Source organism: Staurois parvus, unplaced genomic scaffold (assembly GCF_062004578.1).
Source record: "Staurois parvus isolate SC_StPar_1 unplaced genomic scaffold, SC_StPar_1.0 ptg001192l, whole genome shotgun sequence".
Classification (NCBI taxonomy): Eukaryota; Metazoa; Chordata; class Amphibia; order Anura; family Ranidae; genus Staurois; species Staurois parvus.
The window spans coordinates 3,736,203-3,754,680 of NW_028318988.1; the positions used below are offsets into that span (position 1 = coordinate 3,736,203).

Consider the following 18,478-nt stretch of genomic DNA (forward strand, 5'->3'; position numbering starts at 1 on the left):
AGCAGTGGCAGCTCCACCAGCAGCGGCTGCCTCAGTCTGCAGTCGATGATGAGTAGCTTTCTTCATCAGCGCAGTGAGGAAACTACTAACCAGCCGCAGCAGCAGCAGCATCAGGTGGACCTGGAGCAGGACCTCAAACAACAGGCTTAGGCCTACTTGGACAGCACCCTGCCAACCGAGGTAGACAATCCCCTTGACTACTGGGCAACGAAACTTGACCTTTGACCCCAACTAGCTGAATTTGCCCTTGAAAGGCTGTCATGCCCGGCCAATAGCGTGGCATCGGAGCGCGTGTTTAGTGCGGCAGGAGGTATTGCAACTCCGCGGAGGACACGACTGTCCACCCAAAGTGTGGAGAGACTCACGTTTGTGAAAATGAATCAGGCGTGGATTAGTCTGGATTTCAAACCACTAGTTCCTGACACAACTGACTAAATCCGCCATGAATCATGCCCCAAACATGTGCCACTTTCAGGTCTCCTCACACACTGCTTGTGTTTTCAATTTTTTGACATAGGGTGCTGGCAGATTACGGGCCTCCCATAGCTGCTGCCAGGCCCCTAATCTGCCATGGGCCCCTATATACCGCCTCCTCATGCTGCTGCCAGGTCCAGAGTGTCTCATGCCATGTGCCACTTTCAGGTCTCCTCACACACTGCTTGTGTTTTCAATTTTTTGACATAGGGTGCTGGCAGATTACGGGCCTCCTATAGCTGCTGCCAGGCCCCTAATCTGCCATGGGCTCCTATACCGCCTCCTCATGCTGCTGCCAGGTCCAGAGTCTCTCATGGGTCCCTGTACGGCCTCCCATTGCTGCTGTCTCCATCGCCACACTCTGCCATGTGCCACTTTCAGGTCTCCTCACACACTGCTGGTGTGTTCCATTTTTTGTCATAGGGTGCTGGCAGATTACGGGCCTCCCATTGCTGCTGCCAGGCCTGTAATCTGCCATGGGCCCCCGTACCGCCTGGTCACGCTGCTGCTGGGTCCACAGTGTGACATGGGTCCTTGTACCGCCTCCCATTGCTCCCACTGCATGTGCCACTTTCAGGTCTCCTCACACTCCTGCTGGTTTCCATTTTGTCATAGGTTGCTGTATGGCCTCCCATTGCTGCTGCCTCCACCGCCACACTGTGGCTCCAAACACTGGTTTTGGCCCCGTGACTGGCCAAATGAGTGAAGTGTGCGGTGATTCTAAGATCGACGGCACTCATCTGCATGTCATACTGAGTGACAGTATTATTTCTCTTCCCCAGCAGACTCCAAGGGCATTTAAATTAAAGGTACAGTGTTCTGCACTAATATTAAGTCTCTCTGAAGCCTAGAAACACCCTTTTTTAAGTTAAATTCACAGCGAATTTATTCGACTCGAATCGAATATTGTCCACGAATTCGCCGAATCAGTCGAATCGAATTTTTCATTTCTTCGCTCATCTCTACTTGAGAGATTCGGACAGGTCTAGACGGAACTGGTATTTTAACGGTGCGTCGTTCCAGCTGGTATCAGCTGACCATTTGCGGAATTCCACAATATATTTCTCCACAGGCCGCCGACCCTGTTGTAGAGCATTGAGGGTGGACTCAGCAGTGGCGGTCCTCTGGGGATTATCATAAAAGGCAGCCATGGCTTCAAAAATAGTGATCACTGAGTTGAGTGCTGGGTTCCTTTGTTCCAGTAGGCTGTGTGCCCATGATCGAGGTTCATTAGACAAAATGCAGATAATGAACCCAACTTTGACCGCCTCAAGTGAAAAAGTCCTTGGTTGCAGAGCAAAATACAGCTCACAAGCATTTTTAAAGGATCTGAATTTACTTCGGTCCCCAGGAATCATTCAGGAGTGGGTACCCTGGGCCCTGAAGGAGGTAACACCACAGCAGGTATAGCAGCAGGAGGCGAACTGGCAGGTGCGACTATAGGGTTAGAACTGACAGAAGTATTCTGGTCTGCAGAAGTCACAGAAGTAGTGAGGGCGTGAAGACGTCCTTCCAGCTGAAAGTATCCTTCCTGCAGATCTTTAACTGCTTGTGTAAGTGCCATCATCTGTTGGCACAGGGCCTCTAATGCGGAACCACCTCTCTCGGACTCAGACATAGTGGCTGGTTGATACTATCACATACCTGGTGATGGAGGCCAATGGGGAGAGGGCTTCCCTTGCGGCTAAGTTTCAGACTCCCCTGGATATGGGACAGCAGGAGTCGGGCCCAAAGTAGCTAAGGTCGTCTGTAGGAATACTGGTCAACGGTACACCCAGGAGTACAGCTGACGCACTGGAATGGAGTCTGCAGACAGGTGGCACCTGTGGGAGGTATGCAAGCTTTCAGGGAAATGGAGGACCACAGGATAGTCGGCTCAAATCCAAGCTCAAGTGCCAGGTGGAGATTGGAGCAGACATAGTCAGTAGAATAGCACTAGGTCATACACAGAGGAGAGGGAGAGACTCTCCATTAGCCAAGCCAGGGTCAGGTCAGGAGTCAGACAGAGAAGACAGGTCCAACAGCAAGCCGGGTCGGTAACAGGAAATCGCTATAGCGAAGGAACACAGACAATGGTACTGGGGAGCCAGAGATCAACCAGCAACTTGGGGGAGTGATGAGCCTCCTTATGAAGGCCGTCTGGCACCAAACTGAGCCAATGCGTGCGCGACTATGCACCAGTGTGCATGTGTGTTCTGGCTTGTGTCCGTGTGCCAATGCTCATGGATCTTCACCAACATGCACTTCTGTGGAAAGGCAGGGTACTGGCAGGAGTGCCAGATCTCCTAGAACTTCTGCTGTGGACAGAACCCTGACAGGGCGCAAGTTGGTGTGAGAAAAACCTGTTGCCTGGCTGTGCAGAGAGAGGCTTAGGGATGTCCACAACATAGTGGCCCTTACAAGGGTAGCGCTACATGCTAAAGAAAGAAAACTAAATATATTTGTTAAGGAATTATGATCATCAATGAATACATCCTTTAAAAAACAATGCTTTGAAGGTTTCTAAAGAATATACTGTACATTAAAATGTATATTTATAAATAATATAAATAGTTAAAAAAAATTAATAAATACATACATATATTGTATCTATGGATAGTTTTTAGATTTTGTATCTATGGATAGTTAGATTAACTCTCTGCAGGGCAAGGCATATGGGAGAGTTATTGTTTAATCTAATAATAATCAAATAATTATAACCACCAAAACAACAACAACAACAACTTCAATGGCAACAGTAGTTAATCATTCCTTGGAGGATTCTAATTGGCTTTAGACTCATTGTTTGTGTTATGACCAGGGGTTTATATAGAAGCTAATCACAGCGTTGTTTATTTACCACTAAGCAAAAATGAAGGAAAAGCCATGCTACACATATGTAGCCAATTACTAAACAACATTTAAACCAATCGTGCAAAATTCAGTTTGTTTCATTCATTTTTGAAGAAGATCAAAATATTAACATTTCAATTCTTGCCAAAAGTTTTCTTTTATTATTTGTCATGGGAGCTGAACTATGGAAGGTAAGTTTGATATATTGATTATTTTGTTAAAATCTTTGTATTTATGAAAAATATTATTTTGAACTAAAAAAAAACGTAAAAAAAATGGACATTTAAAATAGATTTCGTGCTAGGTAAATATGAAATTTCAGTTTTTGTTTTTCCTTTCTTTTCTTTTTTAATGCAATTAAAAAAAAAAAAAAAAGTCATGCAATACAAAAACATAAAACAAAAGATAAAACAAGAAACTATATGAACCTAAATTAATGTTGACAGTGTAGTGCAGAAAATTTAAAGCATGAGATAATGTTGATTAAAAAAGTACAATTTTCTTCTCGTTACATACAGTATATTGCAAAAATTTTAAAGAAACTGTAATAAATGGCATATTTTGTTAAATGTATTATATTATACTATACTTAACCCCCTGGGGACTGAGGATAAAACACATTTTAATGCCTGAACACAAATTTGGAATTTTGACACATTTATCACAACTACTTAGTGTATCCAAGTGGATTATACCTTGTTTTTTTTCAGGACAAATGGTAAAATATAAAATCAGAAATAGTGTCGCGCTCCACTACCAATTGCAAAAAATGTGAATAAATAAATATTAAATAAATAATAGTCCAGCATCAAAAGAATATATATCAATATCACTGCAATTATATTACTGCTGCAAACATGTCCTTATTTAGTCTGTGACTTTGACACTTCTAGTGCTGTGATAGGAGATAATGACCGTGCAGTCCACCAATCATAAAAAATATTATGCACCTTCCCTGGTTGTGTCCCTTTAATTGGACTTAATGGTAAATGAATAGGATTATCCCTCTTTCCCTGGGATGGATGGATGGATGGACGGAGTGTTCCCTCTTCCCAGCAGGGGGTCGCCTTGCTTCCTTATGGATTTTTCTCCATAGGTGTAATGGCCATGAAATGTAATGAAAGAATATAGTGCCTTATCCTCTTTAAAATGTAATTTATTAAATAAAGTAGTGCACTCACATGTATGACAAGTTAAAAATGCTTTAACATGTTGAAATTTGAATCCACAGTAAAGTTTTCCAATATTGCTGAATACTTTCTGTATGTTGCTTTAAGCGTTGTGACGTCACACATGCAAAATTGTACAGAGGATAAGGCGCTATATTCTTTTATTACATTTCATGGCCATTATACCTGTGGAGAAGAATCTCTAAAGGAAGCAAGGAGACCCCCTAATGGGAAGAGGGAACACTCCATCCATCCATCCATCCCAGGGAAAGAGGGATAATCCTATCCATTTACCACTAAGTCCAATTAAGCTTTTTATGAGCTCACTAAACAGTTTGGTCATATACACCAGGTGAGAGCACAACCGGGGAAGGTGCATAATATTTTTTATGATTGGTGGACTGCACGGGTATTATCTCCTATCACAGCACTAGAAGTGTCAAAGTCACAGACTTAATAAGGACATGTTTGCAGCAGTAATATAATTGCAGTGATATTGATATATATTCTTTTGATGCTGGACTCATTTTTATTTAATATTTATTTATTCACATTTTTTTGCAATTGGTAGTGGAGCGCGACACTATTTCTGATTTTATATTTTACCATTTGTCCTGAAAAAAAAACAAGGTGTAATCCACTTGGATACACTAAGTAGTTGTGATAAATGTGTCAAAATTCCAAATTTGTGTTCAGGCATTAAAATGTGTTTTATCCTCAGTCCCCAGGGGGTTAATTATAGTATAATATAATACATTTAACAAAAGATGACATTTATTACAGTTTCCTAAAATGTTTTGCAATATATGTAACGAGAAGAGAATTGTTCTTTTTTAATCAAAATTGTCTCATGCTTTACATTTTCTGCCCTTCACTGTCAACTCTATTTTGGTGGTGGAGCGCGACACTATTTCTGATTTTATTGCTTATGACACAATGGTATGAGTATGTGTAGAGTGTAAGCCAACCACATTCTTTCACAGTTTCTACACACATTTTACATTTTATTTTCACTATTGTATTGGTTTACCACAATTTTAGTATCATTTATAGTATTTAATCATTTAAATATTTATCAGCACTTTGTATACACCATAGCAGCTCATAAGACCCCACACTTTAGTATTACATGGTAAAATATATCCCCTGATTTTTTTTATTATTAAAGGAAAACTGGCCCCAAATTGTAACAGCAGCCCACCAAGTGGTAGGCCACAAAAAAGTCAGAGCGGGGTCAGCGCATGCTGAAGTGCACAGTGCACAAAAGTCACCAACTGTCTGCAGAGTCAATAGATGAAGACTTGGCTTTGGGTTAATACGGCTTTAACAAAAGCCTGGTGTCCAAATAAACACAGCACTACAACATTGTATAACAATCTTTTCCTATAGCCCTGTTCCCCTCGGCCTCTGTTGCCGGCACTTAATAAAGTGGAACTTCACTCTCTCAATCAACATTGACTATTTTTATTCCTCATACTGATAGTAAATAGATAGGAAAGTATATTATATTTACCTGTTTTAAACTTTTTTTTTCATTTCTTAAGTTACTTCTTGGTTTCCATACCTAGGCAAATAATGTCATACATCCCAGCCTTCAGTAGAGGAGGAGGGGTTTGCTGAACTAAGCACACCCTCCTGCCTTCATGCCTAAGCTAAGGGCAGATGGATTCCAGGAAGTAAATGCTACACACACTCACTGGCCACTTTTTTTGGTACACCTGTTCAATTGCTTGGTAACACAAATTGCTAATGTTAAGTACTCCTTTTGAATGAAGGACATCAACGCCAATTCTGTTGCATTCGTCTGATAGAAGTTTACTGGAGAATTACAATGTACATCGGGTCACAAAGCATGCAGAAAGCAATGTGACAAAAAATGATTACATGGGTGGATGTTTATATAGGAATTCTTCAACATGACCTGTTCAATTGTTTGGTAACACAAATTGCTAATCAGCCAATCACATGGCAGCAACTTAATGCATTTAGGCATCTAGACGTGGTGAAGACGACTTGCTGAAGTTCAAACTGAGCATCAAAATGGGGAAGAAAGGGGATTTAAGGCTGAGAGCTGCTCTCCAAGACTTAGACTGGGAGGGAATATTAGCATCGATGAACACAACACAGAAATGTGAGTTTTTCCAAAAGACTGTATGTGAACACACTGCAAAATATATTCCCATTTGAACAAGAAAAGAGCTTTTATTAAATATAAAAATGAAGGAACGCAATCATCGTTTAAACATTACAAAGAATATTACAAAAAATGCAGAAAGGAAATAAAGGCTGCAAACATTGAAAGTGAACGACAGATTGCAAGAGATAGCAGGGCCAACCCCAAAAAAGTCTTCAAATATATTGACCCCTTGCCCTCTAGAGGATTTATCTCCTTAATGACCAGGCCTCTTTTTGCTACTCGGCGCTGCACTAATTCAACTGATAATTGCGCGGTCATGCAATGCTGCACCCAAATGAAATTTACGTCTTTTTTTCACACAAATAGAGCTTTCTTTTGGTGGTATTTGATCACCTGTGAGCTTTTTATTTTTCACGCTATAAACAAAAAAAGACCAAAAATTTTGAAGAAAAACTATATTTTTTACTTTCGGCTATAAAAAATATATAGCAAACTCAAAGTTAGTTATAAATTTAGGCCAAAATGTATTCTGCTCCATGTTTTTGGTAAAAAATCCCAATAAGTGTATATTGATTGCTTTGTGTGAAAGTTATAGCGTCTACAAACTATGGTATAGATACTGCAATTTACTCCATTTGTTTGCTATACAGCGCTGCACTGGTTTAACTGACAATTGTGCGGTCATGCAATGCTGTACATAAATTAAATTTATGTCCTTTTTTCTCACAAATAGAGCTCTCTTTTGGTGGTATTTGATCACATGTGAGTTTTTTATTTTTGGCTCTATAATCAAAAATTTTTGAGAACAAATTTGTTTTGAAAAAAAACAATATTTTCTCTTTTCTCTCAAACAAAATATCCAAAAAACTAAAAAATCATCATAAATGTAGGCCAAAATGTATTCTGATACTTGTTTTTGGTTAAAAAAATCCCAAAAAGTGTATATTGATTGCTTTGTGTGAAAGTTATAGCGTCTACAAACTGTGGTATAGATAATGGAATTTACACAGCTTTTCCTTTCTGACTGCCTATCACATTTCTTGAGGTGCTAAAATACCAGGACAGTACAAACACCCCCAAATGACCCCTTTTCAGAAAGTAGACACCCTAAGCCTTCTGCTGAGAGGCATATTGAGTCCATGGAAGATTTGTTTTTTTTTTCTTCAAGTATCTGGAAAATAACAAACTTTTTTTTTTTCTTCATAAAGTTGTCATTTAAATGATATATTTCTCGCACAAGCCATGGGTATATGTGGAATTACACCCCAAAATACATTCTGCTACTTCTACCTAGTATGGGGATACCACATGTGTGAGATGTTTTGGGAGCCTATCCACATACAGGAGCCTGAAATCCAATGACCACTTTGAAAGCCTGAAGGTAAGTAACTTCCTCATTTCACTTCCTTACTACCTATCACAGTTTCAGAGGCCCTGAATTGCCAGGATAGCACAAACCCCACCCCCCCAAATGACCACTTTCTGGAAAGTAGACACCCCAAGGAATTTAAAAAGAGGCATGGTGAGCAGGGGCATACTGGCCATTTGAGCACTCGGGCCCTTCCCGAGGGCCGGGGTTCAGTAGAGGCCCCATGAAATGCTCCTGGAACCTTTTTATAGGGTTTTTTGGGTGTGCTTTGAGTGTGGGCAAGGACACAGGGGCCCCATGATCCCTTATTGCCCAGGGACCCCATAAGTTGTCAGTTCGCCCCTGATGGTGAGTATTTTGCAGATCTCATTTTTTCTCACAAGGTTTTGAAATATAAAAAAGGAAAAGAAAAAATAGTTGTTTTTTTTTTTTTCCTTTTTCAAAAACTTGTGGCAACAAACGAGATCTGCAAAATACTCACCATGCTTCTGATCAAATTCCTTGTGGTGTCTACTTTTCAAAAAGAGGTCTTTTGGGGTGGGGGGGCTTGGTGCTGTCCTGGCATTTCAGGGCCCCGAAACTGTGATAGGTAGTCAGGAAGTGTAATGAGGAAATAAAGCCCTTTGCGAGCCTGAAGGTGCTTATTGGATTTTGAGGTCCTGTACTTGGCTAGATTGCCAAAACGTCTCTCACATGTGGTAACCCCATACTCGGGAGAAGCAGCAGAATGTATTTTGGGGAGTAATTTCACATAAACCCATGGCATGTGAGTAATAAATCATTTAAGTGACAATTTTATGTAAAAAAAAAATTTTTTGTCATTTTGCAAAAACTTGTAAAAAAATACATTCTTCTATTGATTCAACATGCCTCTCAGCAAATAGTTTGGAGTGTTGGAGTGGAGGGACTCCTCAACGCAGATGTTTTGCTGGGGAGTATAGACATCTGCAAATTTTTCGGTTAAGGTGAGTTACGAGGGGCTGAATTTAGTGTGAATTCAGGGTCACCCCGAGGATGACAGAGTGTATTGTCGTTGAAATGCATAAAACACATTATACTCTCATATCAATGCCTGGCCATGGCAGCAGAGAATACGGGCATATGATGAATCGGGTCTGTGGACCAATATAACTGCAATTCATTTTTTTTAGTAATGTCCATGTTGAGGGTTAGGTCCAAAAAAATTTTTAATTCAGAAACCGTAATGAGCTTCCATGCGAATGGTCTGGCAAGGTTTGAATTTGGGTTGGTGGAGATAAATTGTTGTGCATATAAATTGCTTTGATCCACAATCAATGCATACAGATCTTCCGTGAAAAACAGCTCCAAATAATCAAGGGGGTTAGTTAAATTTGCTATTTCAACCTGAATTCCGGGTTGGGCAGTGAATGGGGGAAGCATGGGTGCTGCGGAATTTGTGGGCTGCCAATCGGGATTTGCAAGCACATCCGGAAGGGTACTAGGGGCTCTATGGGCCTGTGTGCGAATTCTTGGTGGTTGCGGGACAATACTTGTGCTCGCCACTGCACCAGCTTGTACTGCACTTATGGGACTCGCCACGTCACCGAGTGATACTGCAGTGCTGGTATTATTATTATTATACAGGATTTATATCGCGCCAACAGTTTGCTCAGCGCTTTACACTATAACGGGAGACAATACAGCAACAATACAGTTCAATACAAGAGGGTAAGGAGGGCCCTGATCCTTGGAGCTTACAATCTAAGAGGTATGTGAAAGACCAGGATGTACTAGGCTGCTGGTGCTCGCCAGTTCACCAAAAGGTAGCGCGGCAATACTAGCAATGTAGGTTTATTGTGCATGAACATGTTCCTGGCAGTCAAGGGGTTAAATGTAATCACTGGTATACTGATGGGCAATTTGATGCTATCTGGGAGGGGCGTGAAAACCACGGGAGCACAAATTGTGTATATATATGTGATTTTGTGCACCTGTGCCTCCCTGTAGCAGTATTTGTGCTATAGGGCGGTCAGGAAGCGGTTACATAAGCGGTTTGTGTTATGGCGCTGCATCACTTTAACTGACAATTGCGTGGTCATGCAACACTGCACCCACATGAAATTTACATCCTTTTTTTCCCCATGATTTGGGCTTTCTTTAGGTGGTATTTGATCACCTGTGCGTTTTTATTTTTCGCACTATAAAAAAAAAAACAACTTTGATAAAAAAAACAATATTTTGGACTTTTTGCTATAAAACATGTCCAGTAAAAAAATTTAAAAATCAAATTTCGGCATAAATTTCGGCCAAAATGTATTCTCCGACATGTCTTTGCTAAAAAAAATCAGAATACATGTAAATTAATTAGTATACGTGAAAGTTATAGTAATTACAAATGGCGGTATAGATACTGGATTTTTTTTTTGTATACTAATAATATGGCGATCAGCGGCTTATGGAAGCAATCAGCGATTTATGGCGGCGACCGTGACTTATGGCGGGACTGCGGCGGACATTCTGACACTGGGGGGGACTGACTTGGGGTCACTGACATCCCTACTGACACCAATACAGTGATCAGTGCAAAAAAAACCCCACTGGCACTGTACTAATGGCACTGGGGAGGAAGGGATTAACATTGGGAGGCAATGAAAGGGTTAACTGTGTGAGGGGAGTGTTTTACAAGGGGGTGGGGGGTGTGTACTTCTCTGTTACACACTGTTCCGGAAGGCTGTGCTCAGCGATCCCAGAAAACAATGCAGCCTTCCTCCCTGTCGGTGTTTGCCAGCAATCGCCAGGCTCTGGCGGGTAATCACCGGACCCGGTGATTGACACCCGCGATCAGTGCCGTGGGTAGGGCAGGGCATGCGTCCCCTACCCTGAAATGCAGGATCACGTTTATATTTGTGATCCTGCGCACAGGGGCCCCTTATAGCAGTATATGTACTTCAGGCGGTCCCCTAGTGGTTAATAGTAAAAAGATTCTAGAAGCAGTGGGCGGGAGGTGAGGATGAGCTGGTCTGCACTCTCAGGGGATCCTGGCCAATCCTCAAGCAGGTGGCTTGGCATGGGGTCAGGAAAGCCCTTAAAAGTGAATGACATGCAGGACTCTGGGAGGGGTCCCAGTGGGAAAGGGCCTACCTACAGGCAGGGTGCTGGAAAGGAGGATAACTTAACATCATCATACTCCAGAGCAAGGACCACCTGTACAGCCAGAAAAGGAGCTAGCCCAGTAGAAGGCCTGAAGGCAGCCACCTACCTAAATCTGCACACAGGACTGAGACTGAGTGAGTAGTCCTACACCCCAAGGCCAAAAAGGGGAAAAAGAGCACTCTGGTGGGAAACCCAATTAGCTCCTTACCTGGGACTGTTTCATTTAAAGTGGCAGGCACTGGATTCCCTTGCCCAGGAACTCCCTCAGGCAACTGTATAAGAAGAGGATTATCTGGGGTCTGCGGAGGTACACCTGGAGAGGCTAGAGTGCTCACCAAGCAGAAGTTCTACTGTGTAAAGACTTGTACATAATTGCTAAGGAGTTTGTTCTCAGTTGCAGTTCCACTGGGCATCCCGTACACCCCTTACCCCATCCACATTCAACACCCCTCAATAAAACATAAAAAGCCAACCTCAAGGACTGTCTCTGAGTTTACTGTCTCTGAATGTAAGTCTGTGGAAAACTGTGTGTTGCCTGGCTGTGCAGGACTACAGGGAGACCCAAATCTCTAGCGACTCCTAAGGGGGTAGTGCTACATATACTAATGCTGGAAAGGCTATTGTTTGAGCAATTAGATCAAGGGTCTTGAATTAAAATTCACGTAGGACCAGTCAGTAACATTTTCTTCCGGCAGAGGTCTCATGTTTGCATTATAACACATCACAGTCCCCCTTTACATCACAGCTCCCCCTGTACATCGCAGCTCCCCCTGTACATCACAGCTCCCCCTGTACATCACAGCTCCCTCTGTACATCACAGCTCCCCCTGTACATCACAGCTCCCTCTGTACATCACAGCTCAGTGTCTTTACCACCTCCCGCCTGCCATATAGTACAATGACGGGCGCAAGGTGGTTCTCTCGTTCTGGGAGGATGTCATATGATGTCCTCCCATTCTAATCGCACATGCGCAGCTCCGGGAGCGCGTAGCGCGGCAATCGGCGGTGCGCTGTGTCCCCCGGGCACAGCGGATCACGATCAATGGACAGAGTCGAAGATGTCGGCTCGGTCATGTGATCAGCTGTATCCAATCACAGCTGATCACATGTAAACAGGGAAATGACGGTTATCTCCTCACGCTGACAGTTTGAGAGAGAAGAGGAGAGCCGGTAATCGGCATTCCTCAGAGGGGACATGTACACTGATCATCAGTGTGCCCTGATGATCTGTGTAGCCCCAGCAGTGCCACCTGTCAGTGTCCATCAGTGCCACCTGTCAGTGCTCATCCATGCCACCTGCCAGTGCCCATCAGTGCCACATCAGTGCCACATTTCAGTGCCTACCAGTGCACATCAATGCCACATATCAGTGCCCATCTGAGCTGCCTTCAGTGTCACCCATCAGTGCCAGTCAGTGCCACCTATCATTGGTGCCAGTCAGTGCCGTCTATCAGTGTGCATCAGTGCCACCCATCAATGCAGGTCAGTTCCACTTATCAGTGCTGCCAGTCAGTACCACCTATCAGTGTGCATCAGTGCCTCCTAACAGTGCCAGACAGTGCCACCTAACAGTGCCAGTCAGTGCCGCCTATCAGTGCCATATATGAGTTCTGCCTTTCAGTGCCTATCAGTGATGCCTGTCAATGCCCATCAGTGCCACCTACCAGTGCCTCCTCATCAGTGCCACCTATCAGTGTCCATCAGTGCAGCCTATCAGTGCCCATCACTGCAGCCTCATTAGCGCACATCAGTGAAGGAGAAAAATCAATTATTTACAAAGTTTTATAACAAAAACTAAGAAAAAATGTTTTTTTTTTTTTAATTTTCAGTGGTTTTTGGTTTGTTTAAGAAAAAATAAAAAACCCAGAGGGGATTAAATACTACCAAAATAAAGCTCTATCTGTCACAAAAAAAAAAAAGATAAAAATTTCATATGGGTGCAGTGTTGCATGACCGCGCAATTGTCATTCAAAGTGCGACAGCGCTGAAAGCTGGAAATTGGCCTGGGCAGGAAGGGGGTATAAGTGCCCTGTAGGTTAGTGGTTAACCTATCCTTCCCCTCATAGCCTCCTTTACATCACAACTAGAGATGAGCGAATCGAACCAGGCGAACCGGAATTCGAGTCGAATTTCAGGAAATATTCGATTCGCGGCGAAACCGAAATTTTGCCTACTTCGGGTGCGCGAATCGAACATTTCCCGATCAGCCGGCAAAAGTGTCCCTGCAGTGAGCTCCGCTATTTCTGACAGTTCTCTGACAGAAGGAACACATGTTTAGCGGTTGAAACATTGTATCTATTAGTTTACATTTAGGATACAGATGTTTCAACCACTGTTCATGTGAAGAAGCTGTGAGAGAACTGTCAGAAATAGAGGAACTCTGCACATACACTTTTTGCCGGCTTGGAATTATTCTTCTTTTCATCCTACTTCTTCTTCTTCATCTTCATCCTCAGAAGAAGAGGATGAGGATGAGGATGAAGAAGAAGAAGAAGAAGAAGTAGGATGAAAAGAAGAATAATTCCAAGCCGGCAAAAAGTGTATGTGCAGAGTTCCTCTATTTCTGACAGTTCTCTCACAGCTTCTTCACATGTACAGCGGTTGAAACATCTGTATCCTAAATGGAAACTAATAGATACAATTTGTATCTATTAGTTTCCATTTAGGATACAGATGTTTCAACCGCTGTACATGTGAAGAAGCTGTGAGAGAACTGTCAGAAATAGAGGAACTCTGCACATACACTTTTTGCCGGCTTGGAATTATTCTTCTTTTCATCCTACTTCTTCTTCTTCTTCTTCATCCTCATCCTCATCCTCTTCTTCTGAGGATGAGGATGAAGAAGAAGAAGAAGCAGTAGGATGAAAATAAGAATAATTCCAAGCCGGCAAAAAGTGTATGTGCAGAGTTCCTCTATTCTGCAGATACACTTAGAGGAGCTCTGCACATACACTTTTTGCCTGTTTGGAATTAATCTTATTTTCATCCTACTTCTTCTTCTTCTTCTTCTTCTTTATCCTCATCCTCAGAAGAAGAAGAAGAGGATGAAGAAGAAGAAGAAGAAGAAGAAGAAGAAGAAGTAGGATGAAAATAAGAATAATTGCAAGCCGGCAAAAAGTGTATGTGCAGAGTTCCTCTATTCTGCAGATACACTTAGAGGAGCTCTGCACATACACTTTTTGCCGGCTTGGAATTAATCTTATTTTCATCCTACTTCTTCTTCTTCTTCTTCATCCTCATCCTCATCCTCAGAAGAAGAAGAAGAGGATGAGGATGAGGATGAAGAAGAAGAAGAAGAAGAAGTAGGATGAAAATAAGAATAATTCCAAGCCGGCAAAAAGTGTATGTGCAGAGCTCCTCTAAGTGTATCTGCAGAGCTCCTCTAAGTGTATCTGCAGAATAGAGGAACTCTGCACATACACTTTTTGCCGGAAACCGCTGTATGGAGGGAATGTCCCAGAACTGTCAGAAATAGTCTATTTCTGACAGTTCTGGGACATTACCTCCATACAGCTGTTTCAACCGCTGTATGGAGGGAATGTCATAGAACTGTCAGAAATAGACTATTAATGACAGTTCTGGGACTGTCCTTCCATACAGCGGTTGAAACATTGTATGTATTTGTTTCCATAAATGGATCCATTTATGGAAACAAATACATACAATGTTTCAACCGCTGTATGGAAGGACAGTCCCAGAACTGTCATTAATAGTCTATTTCTGACAGTTCCATGACATTCCCTCCATACAGCGGTTGAAACAGCTGTATGGAGTGAATGTCCCAGAACTGTCAGAAATAGACAGAAACTGTCACAGAACTGTCCTTCTTCTCATCCTTCTCCTTCTTCTCATCCTTCTTCTCATCCTTCTTCTCATCCTTCTCCTTCTTCTCATCCTTCTCCTTCTTCTCATTCTTCTCCTTCTCCTTCATCTCATCCTTCTCCTTCTCCTTCTTCTCATCCTTCTCCTTCTCCTTCTTCTCATCCTTCTCCTTCTTTTCATCCTTCTCCTTCTCCTTCTTCTCATCCTTCTCCTTCTCCTTCTTCTCATCCTTCTCCTTCTCCTTCTTCTCATCCTTCTCCTTCTCCTTCTTCTCATCCTTCTCCTTCTCCATCTTCTCATCCTTCTCCTTCTTCTCATCCTTCTCCTTCTCCTTCTTCTCATCCTTCTCCTTCTCCATCTTCTCATCCTTCTCCTTTTCCTTCTTCTCATCCTTCTCCTTCTGCTTCTCCTTCTCCTTCTCCTTCTCCTTCTTCTCATCCTTCTCCTTCTTCTCATCCTTCTCCTTCTTCTCATCCTTCTCCTTCTCCTTCTTCTCATCCTTCTCCTTCTTCTCATCCTTCTCCTTCTTCTCATCCTTCTCCTTCTCCTCATCCTTCTCCTTCTTCTCATCCTTCTCCTTCTCCTTCTTCTCATCCTTCTCCTTCTCCTTCTTCTCATCCTTCTCCTTCTCCATCTTCTCATCCTTCTCCTTCTCCTTCTTCTCATCCTTCTCCTTCTTCTCATCCTTCTCCTTCTCCTTCTTCTCATCCTTCTCCTTCTTCTCATCCTTCTCCTTCTCCTCATCCTTCTCCTTCTCCTTCTTCTCATCCTTCTCCTTCTCCTTCTTCTCATCCTTCTCCTTCTCCTTCTTCTCATCCTTCTCCTTCTCCTTCTTCTCATCCTTCTCCTTCTTCTCATCCTTCTCCTTCTCCTTCTCCTTCTCTTTCCTCATCTCCAAGGGCATTTAAATTAAAGGTACAGTGTTCTGCACTAATTTAAAGTCTCTCTGAAGCCTAGAAACCCTTTTTATAAGTCATCTTCGTAGCGAAGAAATTCGCATCGAATCGAATTTCACACTGGAATTCGCCGAATCAGCCGAATCGAATTTTTGAGAAATTCGCTCATCTCTAATCACAACCCTCGTTAACATCACAGTCCCTTCTTTACATCAGTGACCACAATCTCCCATTACTTTTACATCACAGACCCCCTTCATATCACAGCCTCACCCCCTTTACAGTAGTACTACACAGTCCTCAGCTCCCCTACATATCACAGATCCCCTTTACATTGGAGTCCCCTACATATCACAGCCCCCTTTATATCACAGCCTCACCCCCTTTACAGTAGTACTACACAGTCCTCAGCTCCCCTTCACATCACAGATCCCCTTTACATTGGAGTCCCCTACATATCACAGGGCCCCTTCATATCACAGTTTACCTTTTACATTGTATTCTCCTTCACATCACAGTGCCCCATTACTTTGCCGTACCCTTTATAACACAGCACCCCTTTATAACACAGCACCCCTTTATAACACAGCACTCCTTTATAACACAACACCCCTTTATAACACAACACCCCTTTATAACACAGCACCCCTTTATAACACAGCACCCCTTTATAACACAGCACCCCTTTATAACACAGTGCCTCTCACATCAGAGTGCCCATTTATATTACAGTGCCCCTTTCAATGCAAGCCTCCCCAGCCTCACAGTTCTACCTTCAGCAGGGCAGAGGCAGTTATCTGGTTGGGATGTCCTCTCCTGGGTCTCCCACCTATCATCCTCACAGCAGGGCCGGGGGCGAGAGGTGCTGTAGATCTGGATGGAGGACAGGAGCTACACAACTCATTATACTACCAATCAGGTGATTACCGCTTGTTAGTTTGAAAAGATTCTGCCTCTCTGTGCAGATCTGCAGCACCTCCCACCCCCTGCCCTACTCTAAGGATTAAATCAGTGGCCATTCGGTGGACCCGGGAGAAGACACCCAGCTGCTAAGTGGCCCAGAAAGGACTGTCACTTGGTCTGGGTCCGGACCACGGTCTGCCATTTATTGATCCTTGAATTAGATATTTTGTACCATTTGCTAGTTTTCACTAAGAGGCGCCTGCTGCATCTGCTGGTACCCAGCCCCTGAGCCCACACATCTATATTTTAGATTAAGATATCCATCCAGGAGGATTTGGCACTGTCCATACTGTAACTCTGGCAACCAATGTTGAAGCCCTAATGAAGGAGGATGCTTTGGCTCAAAACGTGTTTGTTATTGGTTTGTTATGGTTATAGCGCTGATGCTATTTGAGCAATAAAATAATACAATTAATTTATTAATTGTATTTATTTTATATGATCTAGGTCAATGAAGATTCCTTGCAATCTGTTTCTTCCAATACAACTTGTATCAATGTGACAGAATTCATCTTTTTTGGATCCCCGAGCCTCCAGAATTACAACAATTTACTTTTTTGTGTATTTCTTTGTGTCTACCTTTTCGCCCTCTCTGGCAATGGCTTTATCTTCTTCTTGGTCATCTTTGACCGGCATCTCCATACCCCAATGTATTTCTTTGTCGGCAATTTGTCCTTTATAGACATGACTTTTGCTTCAGTAACCATCCCGAAGATGTTGGCCAAGTTCCTGATGAACCTGGATACCATTTCCTTCACCGCCTGCTTTGTACAGATGTATATTTTTCTGTCTTTGGGAGCAACAGAGTGTTATCTCCTGGCCGTAATGGCCTACGATCGCTACGTAGCTATATGCTCACCCTTACACTACCAAACCATCATGACAAGACAACTTTACATAATACTGTCAATGGCAGCCTGGTGTGGAGGCTTTGCTGCTCCAATTGTAGTCACCATTCTTGCCGTAAATGCACCTTACTGTGGTTCCAACATACTCCACAATTACTACTGTGATTATACTCCGGTGCTCAATTTGGTTGGTGGCGACCACTTCCTCTATATAGAAGTTGGGTCCTTCTGTGGTGCCGTTGTCATTTTGTCAAGCTTTTCTGTAATTCTTATATCTTACACTAATATTATTTTAACAATCCTCAGGATCAGTTCCAAAGGAGGCCGGAAGAAAACCTTTTCTACCTGCGCCTCTCACTTTACAGTTGTCAGTGTATATTTCTTGCCGATTATGTTTGTGTACATTCGTCCAACAGGCCTCTACTCACCTGTAGTGGATTCTTGGTGTCCCTGGTATATTCAATATTAACTCCTATAATGAATCCCATAATATACAGCATGAGAAACAAAGATGTTAAAATTGCTTTCCAGAGGAAAATAAGCTTCATTTGTACCAGAAGTAGTTTGGCCACAGAATAGAACGCATGTGATTAATGAATAAAGCCATTTATTAACTTGGATGAATTAAATGAACATTCTATAACAGTTTTGGCTCAATTTGTTCTTAATTTTATACAGTTTTAGACTGATGATTTTTTACTATATATGCATTATTTATAACGTTTTAAGAGCTCCTGCTTCTGCTCAAGGCTGTGAATTCTATTCACCCTGCTGGCAGAAAAGAGAGAAGGGAGCAGCGTCCCAAGTTACTCCAGAGACTTGGTCGTGTGTGAGGGGATGAACCGCCGCTTAAA

The 18,478-nt window shown here is 42.6% G+C and overlaps 1 pseudogene across 1 annotated transcript; it reads left to right on the plus strand.

The window, feature by feature from the left end:
• Positions 1-3,326: 3,326 nt before the first annotated feature.
• LOC149438443 (olfactory receptor 6N1-like) lies at positions 3,327-18,269 on the plus strand (annotated as a pseudogene). Its single transcript, XR_016307917.1, has 2 exons — positions 3,327-3,497; positions 17,224-18,269. The product of XR_016307917.1 is annotated as an olfactory receptor 6N1-like (transcript).
• Positions 18,270-18,478: the final 209 nt, after the last annotated feature.